The 25,155-nt window shown below is 42.3% G+C and overlaps 1 pseudogene; it reads right to left on the bottom strand.

The window, feature by feature from the left end:
- Positions 1-5,416: 5,416 nt before the first annotated feature.
- LOC135507460 (endoribonuclease Dicer-like) overlaps positions 5,417-25,155 on the bottom strand; it is a 30,401-nt pseudogene continuing 10,662 nt past the window's right edge.

Genomic DNA, 25,155 nt, shown 5'->3' with positions numbered 1-25,155 from the left:
CTGTAATCTGCTGTAAACACAGATCATCAAGGTTAGGTGAATGAGGTGTTGATTCTGTCCGGCATTATTGCATCTTGCCTCAAATAAAGGACCCTCAATGGGATAGACACAGGAAATGGTGGCTTAGAAACGTACGTACATTATTATGCCTCGGAAATGGGAGATCTGTCTCGTCAATAACCATATTCTTAGGGCAACCCTTAAACTCTTGATTTGATCCGATGTTAAGCAAAATTATTAATTGTGGAGAGAGAGTAACTCCAAAGCTTTAACCACGCAGTTAAAAATAATAGAGACAATTCTGAGAGTAAACGTAAGATGTGTATCTTGGACTATGCTGTGGTGGTGCAATAAAACATTTTTATCAAAATGCCTGGTGAGATGCTTGTACAGCTGAGAGTACATGAGGTCATTTCTCTCCCCAACAAGCAGGATAAACCACTATTTCTTCCTTCAGCTTGGCAATCAGGGCCATGTGTAAGCAGAAAAACTGAACACACAACCCCGTAAAGAGCCCGGAGAGAGTGTAAAAGTACACTCAGACAAACATATACTTAATACCATCTATTCCATAGGCCTTGATGTGATAAAATGGGAGAGGGGGTTTGAGAGAAGGGCTCGACTGAAGCCTCTAAGTGGCCATAAAGGGTGGGTAGAGCGGTTCACAAAGCTGGACCGGAGTACTGAGGTCACCACCAGCGCCCACTAACACACACGCACAGCGAAACCCACTTACACACACAGCAACACGGTAAACCCCACTTAGACACACAGTAAGCCTTACTATTAAATACTGGACTGACCGCTGGACTGGAAGGTAAACATAGATTTCAGAGTGTAGTTTGTAATCTTAATCGTGAAACTGACCCAAGCCCCTGGCTCCTATAAGGAGCATAGGCTGTTGACAAATGTCCTGCATATCACTCAGTTCGGGGGATGTTGAGGCCAATCTTGGTCATCTCTGCCTCGCCGTGTCTCCTCCCAAGTGTTTATGGATTAAACTAGATGACTATTTGATTTCAATTCTCCTCTTTGGAAATCTGGCACATGAAATCACAGAAGAATACTAAACTCAAGTATATGAAATTGCACACCAAACATTGAAAGCGGCACAATAAAAGCAGGGGAAACTCGTAATAACATACCCAGAGTGATATACCAGAATGAACGACCATCTTAATTGTAGATATGAGTGAGAAGTTGGTATTATTTTCAATGTCCCTAAAAATTCCGCTGCAAGTTGTGATGGCCAATATTTCCCCATACTGAAATCAATACATAATCAAATCTGTTCCATTCCATTCTGTTATATTCTGCTGGTGTTCCGCTGTTTGGTGACAATTACATTCTCACAAGTTCATTCCCAAAAGTCACTGTCTGTCAAGACTCCCCATCCGCTAGAGCAACTTGCTGCTGTAAAGAGCGCTTCTGATTATTCAATTATTTTACTCCATGTCCAATGTAGAAGAGCTTGTTTACAAATGTAAAGGGGCTGGGAAAAGCTTGTTGTTGATTGAAACCATAATAGTACAGTACACAAAATAAAGGGGGGGCATCATTCTACTGGACTTGCACTACTCATGTGGAACTAGTTAAATGTAATCTAACTCAAAGGGGGGAAATAGTTGACTAAACATAATTCAAGTCATGCCTATTGGAGGACATGGCGGTTTGTGGGTTGCATTACAATTCAATAATCAAAGAATAACATTGGAGGCAGGACATCGATGCATACACAACACATACATTTTAGCCCCCGTCCTATCGCAGAGATCTTTTAATTCTTTACTAGTGTATACATCAGATGGTATCCTGCTGTAGGCACATCGTATCTTTCCCGTCCATCGCTTCTTATGGCACAGACACACAGAGAAATCTGATTGCCGATAGGCACTAGTGCTGTAGGAGGCCGTTCCCTCTCTTGCTAGAACAAAAGACGCCCCTGCTGTGTCCCGACCTGGTACAGATGAACCTGTCGTTTTTACTTGTAGAACCACAATGCTCGTCAGTGGCCGACAACTTGACTTTGAGCCAATCAGAGAGTACTACCCCCACGTGGAGGAACTGACAGAAGTTAGTTATTTGTACAGAAAAAAATAGGGGATTTTTCTGATGTAATCCACCTCTTTTGTCACAGTTGTTGAAACTAATAAATAAATTAAATAAAAAAATTCTAGAGCAAGTCTTTACATCTTCTTCACCTAGCTAAGGAGTTTTGTGCTTGAATTTTTTTGTTGTTAGGTTCAGTTTGATAATGTGCACCTGATCATTAGCTTGCTAATGTTAGCTTGCTAATGTTAGCTTGCTAATGTTAGCTTGCTAACTGAGCTTGGCAGTCACACACATTTCATATGAAACGAATGGGGTGGTAAGTGCAGCACAATGCACTAAATGCTTAACCAAGCTAACGATCTAGTAAGATGCTTCAAAAACATATCCAGTGTGATTCAAATATAATGTTGCTAGTTATCTAGTTGTGGCCATCTGGTTAGTATGAACATGGGCTTACTACAAATTCCAGCGAGCTAGCAACATTAGTGCAGCTTGCGCGTTAGCTCACATTAGCTACAGCAGGCACAAGCCAAACTAGCTACTGTCACCTTGTGGCCTGGAGTATTTAAACAAAGCAAATCAGAGAGAAAACAGTTCTAGGTGTACAACAAAAGCTTATCTGCTGACACTCTGGGCAGAGGTGCCATGTACACATCGGCAGTCATATCTCTGTTTGACCCTTTAAATACAATTGCAAAATACCAGCAATCAAAACAGCAGCAAAGTCTAAACCACAAGTAGTTCCTCCTCTTCACATAACGGCAGCATCATAAAAACACGTTGACTCTTTCTCTGACACAAGGTAAAGTATGGCGCCCAAGTGCAATGCTAAATTGTGCTACATGTACAAAAAACAATTATCAGTTGCCAGTCCGCAAACGATTGAGGACTACCTTATAACTACACTCCCATCAAACACCTTTACTAATACAACACTCAGGTTGGAAATTGATTATTGCTGCAACATCTGGCTTGAATGATAATTTCTTAATTGTGTATATTCATCAGTGAAAAAAAGACAATGGGTGTGGCACCATGTGAGTGATGTCATATTATTTTAAAGTCATGGCCCCCAAATAAAACATTTGTGTGTGTGCATGCACGCATTGAAATTCCGGAACACAGAACCAAAACATATATAGATGAATGTTACATTAGCTGCAGTTCTTTAGACTGACTGAGTGTTGGAGAGAGACAGTGTGCCTGGTAGTGCCTGAAGCTCCAATCTCCAGTCCGATACTTGATGCTTACTATGATGAAGTCCCCCTCCTTGGAACCAATGCACACTTTAGACCAAATTTCACTTCTTAACGAATGCTTAACGGGGTCACACAACTGCTGCTTGAGAGCGTAAATCCAGATTGCACTCTATACGATGGCATCTGATGTCAAATTATATGTTATAAAACAAACTGTCAGAATATGAATATATATAATAAAGTTATAATATACACCACTGTAGTTTAGTTAAGCCTTCCTTCTAGTCACATACACGCGCAACTTTTGAATGCTGTTATCAATAATGTATAAATGTAGCATATTTACATGGGTATTCCAAAGTTCAGAAACCAAATTCCATTGTATGGCACCAGGTTAAGTAATAGTATTGCATGCATACACACATACCCACTATGAACAAACAGTACTAGGCTCGTTGCAGCTACTGTAGGCAAGGTTGCCTTCGAGAGGCAAGAGTTGCAGAATTCACTTGATTAGTCAGGATACTATAAGTCGAAAGGCACTGTTTTAGTTTGCGCTATTCGGCTGTCAAAAATATACATCATCAAATAGATACAAGTAACTCTGTGGGAATGTTGCCTCTTTGCAAAGAATTACGTGAGTTTATACATGTCTATATGTATATAGATAGATTTCATTTTTCAACGTACATATATCACAGTAAAAAGGCTACAGTGTATATGTCCCTGCAATAGATATTTGTCAAATTGCAGTTGTGTCCAGAAAAAAACAGTTCATTTGTATTGATATATATATTTAAACAAGACATTGTGACTGGCAATGATCAGAGTGCAGTGTCTTCTGAGGTAGTATACCTACGGTAGGATTTTATGACTTAGCCATACATTTGCCATACTGACAGAAAGCGTCAAAAGCATACATGATATATATATGAAATACAACACCATAAAATGCACCACAAACCTTCTAAATCATTCATTCACTTTGGGCACTACTAAGTTAATAATTTGAAAGAGCTTAATTACGTTTGTTGCACACCCACTGTTTTAGGACAACGTGGGTGTAACAGTTTAAGGAATGAAACAGCTGTGAGGAATGCCATTTTCAAGTGAGTTGAGAGTAGAGTGAGAAATTATCTTAGAATCTAGAATCTTAGGATCTGAAAATCTAGAATCTTAAGAGTCTTCAACCTACAGTAAGACTTGGCTGGCCACACAAGGTGAGAGAGAGAGAGTGCAATCGGCTTACCTCAACAAGCTACAGTACAGATGGAACCCTCCTCGGATCATTGCTAATGAATTTCTTTGTCATTTGAAGAGGCTTGATGCTCAACAGAGACTAAACGCATTACTTTAGGCCTATGTATGTGCAGAATGAGAATACCCTCTGGTTTAACCCCGCCAAATCATCAAGAGAGGGGAGATGGGAGAAACAATGACAACAACAAAGCAAAACCTCTACAGCTTGACGGCTGCTAAAACAGGTCAATCAACCCAACTGACAGATCTCAAAGGTCAAATAAAGAGGTATTGTAGGTACAGTGCAAAAAGGATGAAAAATTCAAGCTTAAAATGAAGAGAAAAAAATCACGGCAGCAATTTTTTTTGGTGCATGCAATCAACTGAGGTATTCAAGTGAAGAGGGCCTAATGACATTTTTGAGAGAAAATAAAAACATTTAGTCTACGAAGCTATGTAGTCACAATGTGATTGAACTAAATAATAAAACAAAAAGGCTGGCATCCATATCCTTAGGAACTCACATGTGCAACCCTGTAGTGCCACATCTGCATAAGCTTTGGTACGTGAAGGGATGTGTGAACCGCAATTCTGTTGAAGAACAACATTGTCTGTGTGTCCTAAAGACTACTTAAAAGGTGCTCTGTGCCTTACAGAAGTATCCAATTCATACAAAATCTGCAGCATATTACCTATTACCTGATATGTCTTCTTTTTCATAATATTTTCAAAAGCTAAACAACTCAGCCAATAGACAGAACTAAATGCTAAAAAAATGACCATCAAAAGGAACATTATCAATCTTAGTATCAAAAGACATACTTGAAACCAAAGTTCCAACTTATGTCATAGTAAACATATAATTTCTTTCACTTTAGATATATTGATAGATTTATAATGTTTATATAAGCCATCTACTTGTCATGGTTATTAATACATAAGCTACACTAACATGCATCCTCAAATGTTGTTTAAAATTTATTTTTTAAATTACAGTAACTGGGTATGTTGACTTTCTATCATTTTTTTTCAGGATACGAGGAAGGGCCTTAGTATGTAAGGCAAATAATATTTATATTTCATCGTAAAGTTATAGATATTGTTACGTATAGTATTTATGTCCATCCGATCACACAATTCTAAACACATCAGAGAGTAATGGAATAAGTGCAATAATGACTGATATTGCATTCCTAATGGTACCCTATTCCCTATATAGTGCACTACTTTTGACCAGGGCCCATAGGGTCGTATATAGGGGAAAGGGTGCCATTTGAGACGCATCCTAAGAATACCATTTCAAGAGAGTTCAGACAGAGTTGCGTCCCAATGGTCTATTTCGTTGGTGGTCTGGCCTCTGCGTTTAAAAAAAAAAACACTTTAAAACTGGCACTAGTGCACAGACTGAGGAGTTTAGCGGTTTTTGATTTACACGTTTGATTTGAACCATCTAAAACTACTCATAATAAGCATAAGCCTCATATCTCACTGACACAAAGCAAACATAAAAAAAAAAACAGAAATAAACATAGCGACACCTGACCTTTTTCTTCTTCTTTTTAACACTTTGCTATATGTTAATAAAGCACTCTTGTGATTTACACAAAGCAGAGAAGGAAAGTAAAGATTGTGTTTGCGCAAAAAACATCCAACTTAAAATCCGTTACGACCAAATCAGCTCTCTTGTTGTGTTGGGACTTCCCCAGGTCTCTACAGAACGTTCCCTGGAACGTTGCGCCGTTGTGCGCTGGAGATACAGGGCTAATGTTGCACTGTATTGGTAACTAGCATCAATCGCTAGCACCGGCAACTACTGGTTAGTGTCAGTAGCTAGCATCAGTGGCTACCGGCTAGTAACAGTTGTCGGTAGCTAGTGTCAGTAGCTAGCTAGTTAGCGTGTGACGCTCAGTTTTTCGGGACCTGAGGTTGGTTGGCTTTGAGGCTGCGCAGAGCCCGGCGCGCTGCGGCAGACTTGGCGATCCGGTAGCTGCGGCCCACGCCTTTAAACTTGCCCTTGCCTACGACCTCCACCATCACACGGACCTTCCCGTCGTACGTCCTCTCTGCAGGGCTGAAGGGGAGGGCAAAGAATTACATAAAGGACACTAGAGGGACAATGGCATCCTAGCAACACAACTAGAAAAACCTTCATTCTAGAAACTGATTAAATATGGTAACATATTGTATAAAACAATGCATTTGTAATTTTAGGATCTATATGGGGTAGAGGGTGAGGGGATAGAAAATAATGGGAAATATTACATTAATTGCAATCAAGTATGTAAGCTAAAACCATCAAATGAATAGTGTAAAAAAAACTTCTTACCTGAACTTGGCCGTCTCTGGCTCCATCTCCAACAGCTCCCGCACCGGAGAGCGAGGGACATTAGCTGAGAATTTCTCTGCAAGGGAAAAGAAAAGTGTTATAACACAAACCCTCATCTTTTTACCTCCTCAATATGATGTATCACTGGGACAGACAAATATGAGAACTTTTACATTTTGCAAATCAGTGGAACTAAAAGCCTCCCTCCATGAACTATCAAACAATCAGAAAAGAGGAAATCTAAAACGTGGTCGAAGTTTCCCTCTCTCTGTTTCTCTCCTCCTTACCTATAAGTGGCCTCATCATTGGATAATACACTTGCCACACAGTCTCCAGTGACATCCTGCTATCCATGTAAATTGCTCCGGCTAGCTACTCAAAGATGTCTTCCATTGCCTTGGGGACCTCAATGTCCTCCTCTTTCGCCTCGTCTTCCTCTGACCGCCGCAGCTGAAAGAAAGGGTGGAATAATAGAGATGAAGTACAAGTTGTTTTTATTAGGGTGAAAAAAAGAAAGATTTTGTCTCGAGTGGATTAAAGGAAAAAAATGATTGTCTGTGCTGTAGTGTGGCCTCTTTCTAATAACTATGACTGAGCATTGTCCCCTATTTCATATCCTATACATCCAGTAACAAATGCGCTTAGAAAAAAGTAAACGTTAGCTATAGAGTGAATTTAGCATTTTCCTTTGCAAAAATGTCATCTGAGAAAAATATCTATTACACACCTCATTTTACGTGTAGGCCTACATCGATAGAAGTTTGCAAATGTATAATCATGCAAGCGTCAATAGTTTATTAGAAGTATTGAATACAAGTGATACAGGTATTGAACTGTATTCAAGTTGTTATTGTATTAAATCCCAAAAATTTAGTCAGCTGTACCCTTGCACACTCTGGAGACCCCGTCGTCCAGTTGTGCTTATTAAGGAGAAATATTTACCAATGTTCCTGAATTTGTTTTTCCTCTTACTGTATCCAATGTTGTCCCTTAGGCATAAAACCAGCACTGCTCAAACGAGACCAGATTCACTGCCAAGATAGGCATTTCAAAATAAATTAAATCCAACTGCTCTCACTCCAATCCAACTCTCTTTCCAATACTCAAAACTCAACAAAATATAAAACAGATTCATAAAGAACTGACAGCCCATGTTTTGGGCTGTTAATAATTAGCATTAGGGGCAGAAAAAACATGATTATGTCCCACAAAACACATTTAAATGTTAGTAATTATCAACAAGGCCAAAAGCTATCATTTTGTCCCTGCAAAAAGTTCTCGGTCAACATATACACTGGGGTATGCTGGGAAAATTGGGAATGGACGGACATTCCGAACAGTAGAACAAGAGAAATACAACAGATGTACATTGCACTATGACAAACAAACACATGCAACTTTTGTTTCTCATCCAGAAAGCACCAATAAATGCACCAAAACAAACAAAGCTGCATCTGAAATGGCACCCTATTCCCTATATAGTGCACCACTTTTGACCAGAGCCCTAATGTGCTCTATATAGGGAATAGGGTGCTATTTGAGATATAATCCGACTTCAAAATCCCGGAGATGGACCACCTAACCGTAAACACACCTCAGAGTCCATGCCTTGCATCTCCTTCTTCTCCAGCTGGAATTGCACAAAGTCGTCGATGACATGAAACAGCTCGGGCGACACAGCCTTGAAGTACTTGTGGTAGTCGTACTGGACGGCCAGGGAGGCGAAGATGATGTTGTTGACTAGTGCCGAACGCAGGTCTGTGAGCACGCCGGGAGAGTGTTGGCGAGGGTCTTCATAAAGGTGCTTCGTTATGAGGTAGTCTAAAATTGCATCGCCAAGAAACTCCAGCCGCTGGTAACAATCTGGGACAGAGAGAGAGCGAGAAAGAGAGCAGGAAGGAGTGATACTAAGCCGACACAAAATAAGCTTATTACTGAGCAGACATACTAAAAGCAAGCAGGAATCAACTATTTAAAGGGTTTTTTCTGCTTCTTTACAATGGTTCAGCTAATGGTATTGTTGGGATATCACAGCCCCTCAGGTATGATCGTATTGCAATTGGGTTGCTGTGCTACTACAGGCCCTCACCTTGTGTTATTATTAGGTCCTCACCTAATATTGTGATATTTTTAACCTGTAATGGTATTATAATGGTAGGAGGCGTGTGTGAACGCCTGCAGCAGGTAGGCCTTGTTCTGGAAGGTGTAGCTGATTTTCCTCTCAAAGTTCTCAAAGCCGGAGATGAGGTGGTTGAGGGTGCGCTCTGCGTCCGGGTGGTCGAACATGCAGCGGGGCGGGATCTTCAGCCAGCCATATTGGACGTCAAGGTTTGCTACCTCTGTGACTCCTCCCTCCTCCGACTCTCCACCGGTAACACCTGTTTGATATATTGATAGAGAAAGATTTTATTATTGAACTACAAAGGGTAATTTTCCAGAAGAAATTATGGTGTGCTTGCATCAGCTGCCCAAAAGTATTTGTATTGCAGTGGAAGAACTTCCTCTTCACCGGTTATACCTGTTTTGATCCGTTGCCATTGTTATTGAAATATAAAATCACAATCATTGAAAAATTATCACGGTTTTCGATTTCAATATATATATTTTTTTACATTAAACGCGTTATGAAATAATGAAGTTACAATGTTTTATAGCTTTTTAAATGGAAATTCCAAAGCAAAAAAACTGAAAGAATATTCCATTGACTCTTTCAGGTCCACATTGGGTAGCAATCAACACAAAAATAGGAAATTACTAAGAAATAATAAGTAAATACAGTGCCTTGTGAAAGTATTCGGCCCCCTTGAACTTTGCGACCTTTTGCCACATTTCAGGCTTCAAACATAAAGATATAAAACTGTATTTTTTTGTGAAGAATCAACAACAAGTGGGACACAATCATGAAGTGGAACGACATTTATTGGATATTTCAAACTTTTTTAACAAATCAAAAACTGAAAAATTGGGCGTGCAAAATTATTCAGCCCCCTTAAGTTAATACGTTGTAGCGCCACCTTTTGCTGCGAATACAGCTGTAAGTCGCTTGGGGTATGTCTCTATCAGTTTTGCACATCGAGAGGCTGACATTTTTTCCCATTCCTCCTTGCAAAACAGCACGAGCTCAGTGAGGTTGGATGGAGAGCATTGGTGAACAGCAGTTTTCAGTTCTTTCCACAGATTCTCAATTGGATTCAGGTCTGGACTTTGACTTGGCCATTCTAACACCTGGATATGTTTATTTTTGAACCATTCCATTGTAGATTTTGCTTTATGTTTTGGAACATTGTCTTGTTGGAAGACAAATCTCCGTCCCAGTCTCAGGTCTTTTGCAGACTCCACCATTCTTCCAGAATGGTCCTGTATTTGGCTCCATCCATCTTCCCATCAATTTTAACCATCTTCCCTGTCCCTGCTGAAGAAAAGCAGGCCCAAACCATGATGCTGCCACCACCATGTTTGACAGTGGGGATGGTGTGTTCAGGGTGATGAGCTGTGTTGCTTTTACGCCAAACATAACGTTTTGCATTGTTGCCAAAAAGTTCAATTTTGGTTTCATCTGACCAGAGCACCTTCTTCTACATGTTTGGTGTGTCTCCCAGTTGGCTTGTGGCAAACTTTAAATGACACTTTTTATGGATATCTTTAAGAAATGGCTTTCTTCTTGCCACTCTTCCATAAAGGCCAGATTTGTGCACTATACGACTGATTGTTGTCCTATGGACAGAGTCTCCCACCTCAGCTGTAGATCTCTGCAGTTCATCCAGAGTGATCATGGGCCTCTTGGCTGCATCTCTGATCAGTCTTCTCCTTGTATGAGCTGAAAGTTTAGAGGGACGGCCAGGTCTTGGTAGATTTGCAGTGGTCTGATACTCCTTCCATTTTGATATTATCGCTTGCACAGTGCTCCTTGGGATGTTTAAAGCTTGGGAAATCTTTTGTATCCAAATCCGGCTTTAAACTTCTTCACAACAGTATCTCGGACCTGCCTGGTGTGTTCCTTGTTCTTCATGATGCTCCCTGCACTTTTAACGGACCTCTGAGACTATCACAGTGCAGGTGCATTTATACGGAGGCTTGATTACACACAGGTGGATTGTATTTATCATCATTAGTCATTTAGGTCAACATTGGATCATTCAGAGATCCTCACTGAACTTCTGGAGAGAGTTTGCTGCACTGAAATTTCAGTTTTTGATTTGTTAAAAAAGTTTGAAATATCCAATAAATGTCGTTCCACTTCATGATTGTGTCCCACTTGTTGTTGATTCTTCACAAAAAAATACAGTTTTATATCTTTATGTTTGAAGCCTGAAATGTGGCAAAAGGTCGCAAAGTTCAAGGGGGCCGAATACTTTCGCAAGGCACTGTATATACACACATAAGTCCACTACATAAACAAAAGTATGTGGACACCCCTTCAAATCACTACCAAGTTCCAAACTGCCTCTGGAAGCAACGTCAGCACAATAACTGTTAGTCGGGAGCTTCATGAAATTGGTTTCCATGGCCAAGCAGCTGCACACAAGCCTAAGATCACCATGTGCAATGCCAAGCATCGGCTGGAGTGGTGTAAAGCTCGCCGCCATTGGACTCTGGAGCAGTGGATACACATTCTCTGGAGTGATGAATCACGCTTCACTATCTGGCAGAATCTGGGTTTGGTGGATGCCAGGAGAACGCTATCTGCCCGAATGCATCGTCTGGGGATGTTTTTAATGGTTCAGGCTAGGCCCCTTAGTTCCGCTGAAGGGGACATTTTAACGCTACAGCATACAATGACATTCTAGACAATTCTGTGCTTCCAACTTTGTGGCAACAGTTTGGGGAAGGTCCTTTCTTGTTTCAGTATGACAATGCCCCCGTGCACATTGTGAGGTCCATACAGAAATGGTTTGTCGTTAGCGGGTGTGGAAGAACTTGACTGGCCTGCACATAGCCCTGACCTTAACCCCACCAAACACCTTTAGGATGAATTGGAATGCAGACTGCGAGCCAGGCCTAATCGTAATGTGGTGTATATACCTTGAGTCCCAGGGAGCAGAGGAACATCTGAGCAGCCCTCACCCCACAGCTGGTGAGGTAGCAGCCCAGCAGTGCCTCTACACAGTCAGCGATGCTCTTGTCAGTGATGCACTGCTCCGTGTGCAGGTCGTAGGAGATGGACTGTTTTGCCAGCTCCACCCCACAGTTCTCCTCAGACGGATTCCAGAAACGCACCACGAAATCATCCTCCTCCCCCGCCTTGCTGGGGTCCAAGTAACACATGGCGTCCCACGAGCTAATAATAATGCATAATAATTTAATGGATTTATATAGCACTTATCCACCTAGCCCTGCGATAGACTAGTATCGTGTCCAGGGGGTTTACTTGTACATCAAAGCTGCCTCAAGCTACAGAAACAGGAAATCGGCTCCTGCCCTATGGGCCATTCTGGTTCAGACAAGGCTTAATTACTTCATAATAGATTGTATTAATATAGCGCTTTTCCACCTAGGTTCTCAGGTTCCACTTTACATAGTATGGGGGTGGGGGACTCACCTGTAGTCAAACTCATCTGCTGAGTCACCACCGCCAGGCTCCGAGGGGTAGTCGGGTGTGGGGACCGGGCCAGGTTTCTTGGGGAGTTTCCACACCCCGAAGCTGGGCTCGGCTGCAGGGGAGGAGGAGCGGGCGGATGGGCTGGAGCCAGGGGCCGGGGTGGCGAGGGCAGCGGAGAAGGTCCTGAGGGAGATCTTCTTGCCGAAGGCACCGGAGCTCATGAGCATGTTGTCGATGAACTTAATGTGCTCCTGGTAGTAGGGATGAGTTAGAGCAATGAATACATTCGTGATGGGGGGCATCTGTATACATTTTGCGAAACATTTTTTATTATTATTTTTTTTATTAAAATAAATATAAGTGGTGTTTTCCATAGCTGGACAGACAAATTATTTTTAAATAAACTAGATTGTGTTTTGATTCAGCTTTTTTCCCCTATAATAGATAAGTAAGCATGTGTCTAGTATGCATTCATACCTCTTACTATATTTGGCCAAGAGAACTTAAGATTTATTAGCAAAACATTTTTTTTTATAAACTTTGATTGATCACCACTAACCATCACCTTGCCTAATCAATTCTGAAAAACGTAACTATGTCCCAAATGGAACCCTATTCCCTATAGTAGTGCACTTCTTTGACCAGAGCCATATGGGCCCTGGTCAAAAGTAGTGCACGATATAAGATTCCTTGTGCTGAACTCCTCCCTACCTGGAAGTACTCCAGGTCGTCCTCGATGTTGACTTCTTTAGACTCCTTCCACATCAGATCTTCATCCTCCTCCAGCAACTCCTCCTCGAGCTGCACCTCATTCTCACAGAACTCCTTTCCAGCACTACCGTTGTCCAGGGGGTCCTCTTTGGTCTGAAAGAAGGAGTGAGGAAGAAAGGAGGGAGAGAGGAGTGAAAGATAAGGGAGTAAGTGCGAGGATGGCGAGAGGGAAACAACGAAAGGAAGAGGGTAGAAGAATAGCTAGAATGGGAGACAGAAAAAGTGGATGGATTACTATGTGGATTGTATTAATGTCTTATTACCCAACGTCTCTTTAATCCAGTGGTGCCTCCAGGCCTGTAGTTGACTCCTGAAGCCGTGGTCAAGCCCCACAGTGGGATTTACACAGATTATAGTCTCAGAGTTTCACTCTCACCACAGCATTAGGTCAGCTAAGAGGGCTTTGAATGTGAGAGGGGAGGCAGGCCTATCCAACTCAATGACTCATAGGCATAATGCAATTCGATATCTGACAAGCTGCGTCCTGAATGTTACATTAATAATAATTAATAACCCATAAAGTTGACCGTGTGGGAAATTCTCTAATGCATATTAATTAAATGCTAATGGCACTGACATCTAATTTTGTCAGAATACAGCCAGGCCTTGACACTGAAAATTACATTGCCCCGAGCACATTATGCACACACACCACACAGGTTTACGCATACACTCTCCACTTTCTCTCTCGCACACACACGACGAGCACACACACAGTAAGTAAATGCAGACTTGCCAGCCTAACAAAATTCAACAATGTGGTTGACCTCATATACCTCAGACACACACACCTCCCGAACAGCCCAGGAAGAGTCTCCAGCTATACCCAAGTTTCCCTTCCAATCCCTTATCACCCTGCACCGTTTACTACCCTGTTGTCATACTAATTCATGCTACATTTATTTCATTTTATATTTAGCATTCATTTGGATAATGTATAAGAATGTCTACATGTTCACTAAGAGAGAGAAAGCTACTATAACAAGAGATCCTTCATGTACTCTTTATAAAGCTTACCCATGTGCATTTATTGACAATCTCCTTCGGTATCATATGGAGGAAACACCATCAGTTGAAGTATACCAGTAAGGTGAAAGCCTGCCCTCTGGTGGTCTCATGAATAACAGAGCATCACATACCTCATCCTCATCCCATTCGTCTTCGCTGCTCTCGTCCTGGTTGACCACGTAGCCAGGGGGCAGCCAGTTGACCGGCGGATCAAATATGGACACTACCATCCTGCTTGGAAGACTTTTCTTCTTCCCCAGACGATACAAGTTACAGTTGCTCACCTGTTAAGACAGAAAATAATTCACTTCACACCATTTCACACATGGATCATATCCATACTTTCTTCAAATACATGAAACATGACAGAATTATGGGCATATGTGTCAATAACTAAAAAACAAACTCTTACAGCAAATAGGCAAACACAAAGCATTCCATTGACAAACATTCCATTCAGACATTCAACCCTATTCCCTATTCCTGCTTGCACTACTTTTGACGATATGCGGGCCATGGTCAAAAGTAGTGCACTGTAAAGGGTGCCATTTGGGATGCAGGGCAAACTCCATTCCCCCCAACCCGCTGCCAGACTCACCTTCTTGCTCCTCATAGGAGGAGAGTCGTCTCTCGTGTGCGTCGGGGTAAGTACAGAACAGGTAGGTGGTGATGGCGTGCTTCAAGAACGAGTCTCCCAGCATCTCCAGACGCTCCAGGTTGAAGCCATCACTGGCGTTGGATAGGGTCAGGGCCTGCAGAAATGTAAAAAAAAAAGAAAAAGAAAAAAAAGGATTCAATAGAAACTTATAAGTGATTGCTTGCCTTTTTCATTTTTTTAAGTAATACATTTTTTTGTTCATGGCCTGAAGGTAAGGGATCAGTTACATTAATCAGTTAGTCTATTCAGAGCATCCGAATTGATTCAAAAATGTGGGAATCGAACATCGAAAACACATTTCACTGATATTTTGAATTGCTGGACATACTCATTAGTTAAAACAATCAAAACTTCAATTAGGTAATCAATTAATTGACCAAAGAACTGACTCTGAAAAACTTGTGTTGAACCCATACCTACCTGAAGGATAAGCCCCGGGTTGGGCCCCAGGGTCTTGGGGCAGGGGCCAGGTGTGTGTCCCCCTGTGGAACTGGTCTCCTGGGTCTTTGAGTAGTCAGGTAAAAGTACTGTGGTTGTGATGGGAGCGGTGCCTTTGGGCCACGACACTGTTGCTGGGCTGCAGGATTCTGAGGTGTCAGGTGTTCACGTGGTGTCCATTGCCCTCACGGAGCTCTGTGGTCCCCCCTGGTTTACATTCATCGCTAGGCTGTGGGGGTCGAGGCTGGGTCCAGGGCTGAGGCTGGGTTCGGGGAAGAGGGTGCTGAAGCTGAGACTGGGTCCAGGGCCGTGTTGGGGTTAGATTCTGGTTCTCTGTGCTTGGAGAGAGCTGCACATGAAGAACTGAGGTAGTGGTTTGTGTTGTCATTGTTATTGATACTTCTTCACTCTCCAGTGGCGAACCAGGGCCAGCCGGGAGGAAACGGGAGTTATCACGTCCGTCATGAAGGTGTGTGTGGTCGCCGTAGTCACTGTCGTCTTTGGCGACGGCAGCAGTGCCATTAGTGAGGGTATTGGTGCAGGAGGCAGAGTCTGGCTGCTGGGGCTCCTCCTCCTCTGGCCTGTCAGCTTCTGGGTGTTTGCTGACATCACCCCTCTCAGGCTGGGAGGAGACATGACAGTCACTACAGGGTTGCTGAGCAACAGCAGGGTCAGGGGCTGCAGTCTGGTCGTGATGTTTACAGTTCTCATCACCGCTATCCTCTTCCTCCTCCTCATCATCATCATACTCATCCTCATCACGCGGACAGATGAAAGACTTGCTGTCGATGGACGTCTTCCATCCAAAGTCCAGGATTGGATACCTATAAAGACAGAGTGAGATGTAGGGGCAGTATTTAGTGTTGGAGAGTAAATGACTGGCTGTCATTAAACAGCGAGTCATTAAATCAATTATTAAAAGGGATAGTTTTTCAAAATGTTATCAAAGCAAAATGTATCAGATGTACCTGAAGTCAAGGGGCAGGGTCTGGGTTCCAACTCCAGCGTCGCTGGCTATCTGGGCCCTCAGCTCCTCAGCTGTGAGGAGGCAGTGGAGGCGGTACAGTATGCTGGGGAGACACACAACCTTCCGCCACAGAGAGGCTGGGATGGGGTGGATGGCACACAGCTCTGGGACCAGGATCTGGAAGGGCAGAGGTAAGGGGAGGAAAAAGAGAAAGAAAATTCGACATCCTTCCAGATGTTTGTAGGCTAGGGCCAGAAATAAAGTAGATACTGGGATGAAGTGGATGGCACACAGCTCTGGGACCAAGTTGTGGAGGGGAGGAAACATCTTTCTAGAAGTAGGAGAAGATGGTTCTCCAAAATACTCGAATCTAGATTCTAGACCAGGGATCAAATCAAATATTATTTGTCACATACGCCGAATACAACAGTGAAATGCTTACTTACAAGCACTTAACCAACAATGCTGTTTAAAGAAAAATTAAATACAATAAAAAAGAAAAGAAAAGAAAAGAGAAAAAATAAATAATTAAAGAGCAACAATACAATAACAGTGGTGAAGTTATATAAAGGAGGTACCGGTACATAGTCAATGTGCGGGGCACCGGTTAGTCGAGGTAATTAAGGTATTATGTACATGTACGTAGAGGTAAAGTGACTATGCATAGATAATAAACAGAGTAGCAGCAGTGTAAAAATGGGGGTATGGGTGGGGTCAATGCAAATAGTCCGGGTAGCCATTTCATTAGCTGTTCAGGAGACTTATGGCTTGGGGGTAGAAGCTGTTAAGAAGCCTTTTGGACCTGGACTTGGTGCTCCGGTACTGCTTGCCATGCGGTAGCAGAGAGAACAGTTTATGACTAGGATGGCTGGAGTCTTTGGCAATTTTTAGGGCCTTCCTCTGACACCGCCTGGTATAGAGGTCCTTGATGGCAGGAAGGTTGACCCCAGTGATGTACTGGGCCATACATACTACCTTCTGTCTGGATGCTCTCGATGGTGCAGCTGTAGAACTTTGAAATTCTGAGGACACATGCCAAATCTGTTCAGGCTCTTGAGGGGGAATTGGGCACGTGTTGTTGTGAACTCTCACAACTGTCTTGGTGTGTTTGGATCATGATAGTTTGTTGGTGATATGGACTTGAAGCTCTCAACCTGCTCCACTACAGCCCCATTGATGTGAATGGGGACATGCACGGCCCTCCTTTTCCTGTAGTCCACGATCATCTCCTTTGTCTTGATCACGTTGAGGTAGAGGTTGTTATCCTAGCACCACACTGCCAGCTCTCTGACCTCCTCACTATAAGCTGTCTCATCGTTGTCGGTGATAAGGCCTTCCACTGCTGTGTTGTAGGAAAACATAATGATCGTGTTGGAGTCGTGCTTGGCCATGCAGTCGTTGGTGAACAGGGAGTACAGGAGGGGACTGAGCATGCACCCCTGAGGGGCCCCTGTGTTGAAGATCAGCATGGCAGATGTGTTGTTACCTACCCTTACCTCCTGGGGGCTGCCTGTCAAGATGTCCAGGATCCAGTTGCAGAGGGAAGTGTTTCGTCACAAGGTTCGTACCTTAGTGATAAGCTTTGAGGGCACTATGGTTTTGAATGCTGAGCTGTAGTCAATGAATAGCATTCTCACGTAGGTGTTCCTTTTGTCCAGGTGGGAAAGGGCAGTGTGGAGTACAATAGAGATTGCGTCATCTGTGGATCTGTTGGGGCGGTATGCAAATTGGAGTAGGTCCAGGGTTATAATGGTGTTGGTGTGAGCCATGACCAGCCTTTCAAAGCACTTCATGGCTACCGAAGTGAGTGCTATGGGTCGGTACTCATCTATGCAGGTTACCTTGGTGGTCTTGGGCACAGGGACTATGGTGGTCTGCTTGAAAAATGTTGGTACTACAGACTCAGTCAGGGACAGGTTGAAAATATTAGTGAAAACACTTGCAAGTTGGTCAGCGCATACTCAGAATACACGTCCTGGCAATCATCTAGTCCTGCGGCCTTGTGAATGTAAACTTGTTTAAAAGGTCTTGTTCACATCGGCTATGGAGAGCGTGAACACACAGTCGTCCAGAACAGCTGGTGCTCTCATGCATGCTTCAGTGTTGCTTGCCTTGAAGTGAGCATTGAAGTCATTTAGCTTGTGGTAGGCTTGTGTCACTGTGCAGCTTGCGGCTGTGCTTCCCTTTGTAGTCCGTAATAGTTTACAAAATCCGACGAGCGTCGGAGTCGGTGTAGTACGATTCAATCTTAGTCCTGCATTGACGCTTTGCCAGTTTGATGGTTCGTCGAAGGGCATGGCGGGATTTCTTAGAAGCGTTTGGGTTAGAATCCCACTCCTTGAAAGCGGCAGCACTACCCTTTAACTCAGTGCGGGTGTTGCCTGTAATCCATGGCTTCTGGTTGGGATATGTACATATGGTTACTGTGGGGATGTCGTCATCGAGGCACTTATTGATGGAGCCAGTGACTGATGTGGTGTACTCCTCAATGCCATTGGATGAATCCCGGAACATATTTCAGTCTGTGCTAGCAAAATAGTCTTGCAGCTTAGCATCTGTGTCATCTGACCACTTCCGTATTGCGCGAGTCACTGGTGCTTCCTTCTTTAGAGTTCTCTTGCAAGCAAGAACCAGGAGGATATGGTTATGGTCAAATTTGCCAAATGGAGGGCGAGGGAGAGCTTTCTAGGCATCTCTGCATGTGGAGTAAAGGTTGTCTAGAGTTTTGCACATATGACATGCTTGTAGAAATTAGGTAAACAGATTTAAGTTTCCCTGCATTAAAGTCCCTGGCCACTAGGAGCGCCGCCTCTGGATGAGCATTTTCTTGATTCCTTATGGCCTTATACAGCTCGTTGAGTGCGGTCTTAGCAAAGGTTTGTGGTGGTAAATAGCTACAAAAAACATAGATGAAAACTCTCTTGGTAAATAGTGTGGTATGCAGCTTTTGAGATATTTTACCTGAGGCGATTCAAAACCTTGAGACTTCCTTAATTTTAGATTTCCTGCACGAGCTGTTATTTACAAATAGACACAACCCGCAAACCCTTGTCTTACCGGAGGCAGCTGTTCTATCTTGCCGATGCACAGAAAACCAAACCAGCTTGAAGTTATCCATGTCGTCATTCAGCCACAACTCAGAGAAACATAAAGATATTACAGTTTTTGAATGTCCTGTTCGAAGGTTAGTCTTGATTGGAGCTCATTCATTTTATTATCCAATGATTGCACATTGGCTAATAGGACTGATGGAAGAGGCGGATTACACACTCGCCTACAGTACCAGTCAAAAGTTTGGACACACCTACTCATTCAAGGGTTTTTCTTTATTTTGACTATTTTCTACATTGTAGAATAATAGTGAAGACATCAAAACTATGAAATAACACATGGAATCATGCAACAACCAAAAACGTGTTAAACAAATAAAAATATATTTTATATTTGAGTTTCTTCAAAATAGCCACCATTTGCCTTGATGATAGCTTTCCACACTCTTGGCATTCTCTCAACCACCTTCATGAGGTAGTCACCTGGAATGCATTTCAATTAACAGGTGTGCCTTGTTAAAAGGTCATTTGTGGAATTTATTTCCTTCTTAATGAATTTGAGCCAATCAGTTGTGTTGTGACAAGGTAGGAGTGGTATACAGAAGATATCCCTATTTGGTAAAAGACCAAGTCCATATAATGGCAAAAACACAGGAAAGAAGACCCAGAGTTACCTCTGCTGCAGAAGATACATTCATGAGAGTTAGCCTCAGAAATTGCAGCCCAAATAAATACTTCAGAGTTCAAGTAACAGACACATCTCAACATCAAATGTTCAGAGGAGCCTGCGCGAATCAGGCCTTCATGGTCGAACTGCTGCAAAGAAACCACTACTAAAGGACACCAATAAGAAGAAGAGAATTGCTTGGGGCAAAAAAAACAAGCAATAGACATTAGACCAGTGGAAATCGGTCCTTTGGTCTGATGAGTCCAAATTTGCCTTTGTAAGACGCAGAGTAGGTGAATAGGTGTAGGTGAAGCATGGAGGAGGAGGTGTGATGGTGCTTTGCTGGTGACACTGTCTGGGATTTATTTAGAATTCAATGCACACTTAACCAGCCTGGCTACCACAGTATGCTGCAGCGATACGCCATCCCATGGTGTGCGCTTAGTAGACTATCATTTGCTTTTCAACAGGACAATGACCCAACACATCTCCAGGCTGTGTAAGGGCTATTTGACCAATAAGAAATGTGATGGAGTGCTGAATCAGATGACGTGGCCTCCACAATCACCCAACCTCAACCCAATTGAGATGGTTTGGGATGAGTTGGACCACAGAGTGAAGGAAAAGCAGCCAACAGGTGCTCAGCATATGTGGGAACTCATTCAAGACTGTTGGAAAAGCATTCCAGGTGAAGCTGGTTGAGAGAATGCCAAGAGTGTGCAAAGATGTCATCAAGGCAAAGGGTGGCTAGTTTGAATAAAAATATAAAATGTATTTTGATTTGTTTAACAAACTTTTTTGGTTACTACATGATTCCATATGTGTTATTCTTCACTATTATTCTACAATGTTGAAAATAGCAAAATTAAAGCAAAACCCTTGAATGAGTAGATGTGTCCAAACTTTTGACTGGTACTGTAAGTCCCCGATATCTCTGTCTCTTTTTCATGTGAATGGGATTTGGGCCGGTGTCTGAAGTAAATCCTTTGCGTCGTTAAAGAAAAATCTTTGTCCAGTACGAGGTGAATAATCACTGTCCTGATATCCAGAAGCTCTTAAAAGACAGTGGCAGAAACATTATGTACAAAATAAGTTACAAATAACGCAAAAAATACACACAATTGGTTAGGAGCCCGTAAAACGGCAGCCATTGCCTCCGGATATATTTTTGGGCAAAACCATAATAATTTGAAACCTTGCATACATTTGTATACAATCATATATTATGCGTGGGAATACTTAGAACAGATTTCCAAAATGTTACTCACTTGCCACTGATTTGCTGATGTTTTTACAGTCTTTTACTTCCAACAATTAAAAAACGAGAAAAAAAGTTTATTTGCTCAGAAAACACGGGGGGACAAATACAATCACCAGCGGGCCAACTTTGGCCCACGGACCGCCAGTTGGGGAACCCTGTTTTAGACCATCTTCAGAGTTAGTCTACAGCCATTGGTTCATCTCTAAATATGGTAGAAGGTGGATCCATGGCTTTGTATGTAGACTTGATTACCTGTTTGTTCTGTAGACTCTCCCAATCGGCCTTCCTCTTCTCTACACTGCTCAGAGGCAGTGCTTTCCCCTTCTGGTTCAGGTGGCGAGGGGTTAACAGGTTCAGTCTGCAGGCAGAGGTCAGAACTGGATGAGTTACACAGTAGTTCAGATACAGTAACCTTCATGGGTGTAAAGGTACAGATAAAGTGTTCTTCCCATATCTTTTTATTTTGATGGTGCTCCCCCCCCACCATCCATGGAGGACTGAGAGACCTCATAAGGGCATCCTTATGATGATGGGGAGTTGAATAGGATACATTTTCCTCTCTCTCCCTCCTTCCACCTCTCCTCTCTCTCACCGTGAGGAGGTGTGGTCGACATCCAATAGTGGCTGGTTTACATTGGATAGGTCCAGGTTGTACTTGGTTTTGTAGTACTCAGCAAAAGTCTCATACTCCGGTGACGGGAACTTGCTAAGTGGTGTGAGGTCTGTGTAAACGTCAGCCACGTAGAAACGGTGAGGCTGGTCAAAGCTACGATACCTGAGAGAGTGAGAGACAGGGATTAGAGGTCAAGGGTTGGCATAAATGGAACAGTGAAGATATACACTGAGTGTAATAAAAACCACGAAGGACACATTCCTAATATCCGGTTGAACGAGAAAAGTTTTTTGTGCGTATGGAACATTTCTGGGATCTTTTATTTCAGCTCATGAAACATGGGACCAACACTTTACATGTTGCGTTGATATTTTTGTTCAGTGTATAATCTTATGGCTCATATCAAATGAATTGTATGCTGTTTAAAACAAGTCTCATCCCTATGGACCCTGGTCAAAAGAAGTGCACTATATATAGGGAGCTATTCGGCTCCTCAGTCAGGGAGAGGTATGTAGTGAAGCAAGCAGCGTACCGTGGAATGATGACAGCGTCTTGGTAGTCTTCCAGTTTGAAGGTGAAGGGGTTCTGCTTGGTGTACAGGGTGGTAGGAATGCCAGTACGAGCCTCAGACTTCTCTATGTCCTCCATGAATTTAAAATCCAAATCTACAGTGATGGAATCCTCAACTGGAAGAAGAGAAAATGTAAACAATGGAAGTTTACATGGTGAATTAATACTTTCAGACATTGTAAATTCACTGATTTGACACTAGGGTTGGGTGGTATATCGTATTTACAACATATCCCAGGGTATTTCGAAACACCCTCAGTATGATTTTACAATACCGCTTTTTTACAAAAGTCAGAAGTTTACATACACTTATGTTGGAGTCATTTAAACTCGTTTTTCAACCACTACACAAGTTTCTTGTTAACAAACTATAGTTTTGGCAAGTCGGTTAGGACATCTACTTTGTGCATGACACAAGTACTTTTTCCAACAATTGTTTACAGACAGATTATTTCACTTATAATTCACTGTATCACAATTCCACTAAGTTGACTGTGCCGTTAAACAGCTTGGAAAATTTCAGAAAATTATGTCATGGCTTTAGAAGCTTCTGATAGGCTAATTGACATCATTTGAGTAAATTTGAGGTGTACCTGTGGATGTATTTCAAGGCCTACCTTCAAACTCCGTGCCTCTTTGCTTGACATCATGGGAAAATCAAAAGAAATCAGCCAAGACCTCAGAAAAATGTTTGTAGACATCCATAAGTCTGGTTCATCCTTGGGAGCAAGGATAACGCTATTTATATAACAGCCTCAGATATGAGGTTTACATCTAATTGTTGTATAAGATAAATGAGTGAGTATCATACTGTTTGTAAAGTTGTGTGATGTGATTTTGGACTGTTTGATGAAGGAAACTCCAAATCCTTTTTGAGTTGAACTAAATCAGAGGACTGCCCCTGAGCCCAGTTAGGGTCAGGCATTCTGGGATGGCCCTTTTCTGCTATTCCGAATAAAGCCCAACTTTGAGAAATTATCACCAGACCATGTTTTTCTCCATTAGGAGAGGACGAAGGTTGTAGACCATTGCTGAATCTTTTAACCATACCACGTGGTTAAACTCTTAGACTATCGATACAGACAGAATAAGAACAAGTCTTTGATATTAATTACTAGTCTGCAGCTAGGAATTCGGTATCATTGAACGCGAAGAACAACAACCGCCGAAACATCCATTCCATAACAAACGAATGAATGTCCCTCTGAACTATCCCCTCTAACCGAGAGAGATAGAGAGAGAGAGAGAGAGAGAGAGAGAGAGAGAGGGGACAAAACTCTCCAACAGAAACAAACTTTTCAACAAAGATCCCGACGACAAACTGAGCGTAAATATATATATTGATTACAATTGTTCCCGAATGAGTGAGCGTTCATGTGCAAAGGATTAGTATTTCAAATGTTATAATTATCAACTTTGTAGTGTCTCATCTCAGTTGACCCCCACTTCCCCTTTTGTCTAACTAGCCGCAATGCCGGTTTAGCCTACTAGGGCACATTCCCCATATCATTTCTTGTAACCACATTTACCTTGTTTGTTTGTTTATGCATTTCTGTGAATTACTTAGTTAGTAATAAATAAATGATTTAAGACAATTGATGTATGGATGACTCATAGTGAAGACTGGGTTCATGCAGATAACCAACAATTTACGACGTTTGGAATGAGACTAACGTGAGGTAAAAAATAATAATAATTAATTAATCAGAACACTATGGATCCGATATGAAAATATCTGAAAGGTTATATTAGGAAATGATAACCTTGTAATCTGAATATTTTTCCTTGGTGCCCCGACTTCCTAGTTAATTACAGTTAGATGATTAATCAGTTGATCGCGTAATACTAATTACAGAGAATATTTGATAAAAACTATAAGTCTTCAATTTAATGATAGTAAAGACATGACAGTACGCAAGTATAAACACCATGGGACCATGGAGCCGTCATACCGCTCAGGAAGGAGATGTGTTCTGTCTCCTAGAGATGAACATACTTTGGTGCAAAAAGTACAAATCAATCCCAAAATAACAGCAAAGGACCTTGTGAAGACGCTGGAGGAAACAGTTACAAAGTATCTATATCCACAGTAAACCGAGTCCTGTATCGACATAACCTGAAAGGCCACTCAGCAAGGAAGAATCCACTGCTCCAAAACAGCCATAAAAAAAAAACAGACTACGGTTTGCAACTGCACATGGGGACAAAGATCATACTTTTTGGAGAAATGTCCTCTGGTCTGATGAAACCAAAATAGCACTGTTTGGCCATAATGACCATCATTACGTTTGGAGGAAAAAGGGGCCGAAGAACATCTTACAAGCCGAAGAACACCATCCCAACCGTGAAGCACGGGGGTGCCAGCATCATGTTGTGGGGATGCTTTGCTGCAAGAGGAACTGGTGCACTTCACAAAATAGATGGCATCATGAGGTAGGAAAATTATGTGGATATATTGAAGCAACATCTCAAGACATCCGTCAGGAAGTTAAAGCTTGGTTGTGAATGGGTCTTCCAAATGGAAAATGACCCCAAGCATACTTCCAAAGTTGTGGTAAAATGGCTTAAGGACAACAAAGTCAAGGTGTTGGGCTGGCCATCACACAGCTCTGACCTCAATCCCATAGAAAATTTGGAGGCTACAAGGAGGCTACAAGGAGGCTACAAACCTGACTCAGTTACACCAGCTCTGTCAGGAGGAATGAGCCAAAATTGTGGAAGGCTACCCGAAATGTTTGTCCCAAGTTAAACAATTTCACGGCAATGCTACCAAATACTAATTGAGTGTATGTAAACT

The sequence above is a fragment of the Oncorhynchus masou genome, chromosome 21 (assembly GCF_036934945.1).
Source record: "Oncorhynchus masou masou isolate Uvic2021 chromosome 21, UVic_Omas_1.1, whole genome shotgun sequence".
NCBI lineage: Eukaryota > Metazoa > Chordata > Actinopteri > Salmoniformes > Salmonidae > Oncorhynchus > Oncorhynchus masou.
Note: the sequence above shows the minus strand (reverse complement) of the source record. Positions and strands in the feature narration are given on the sequence as shown.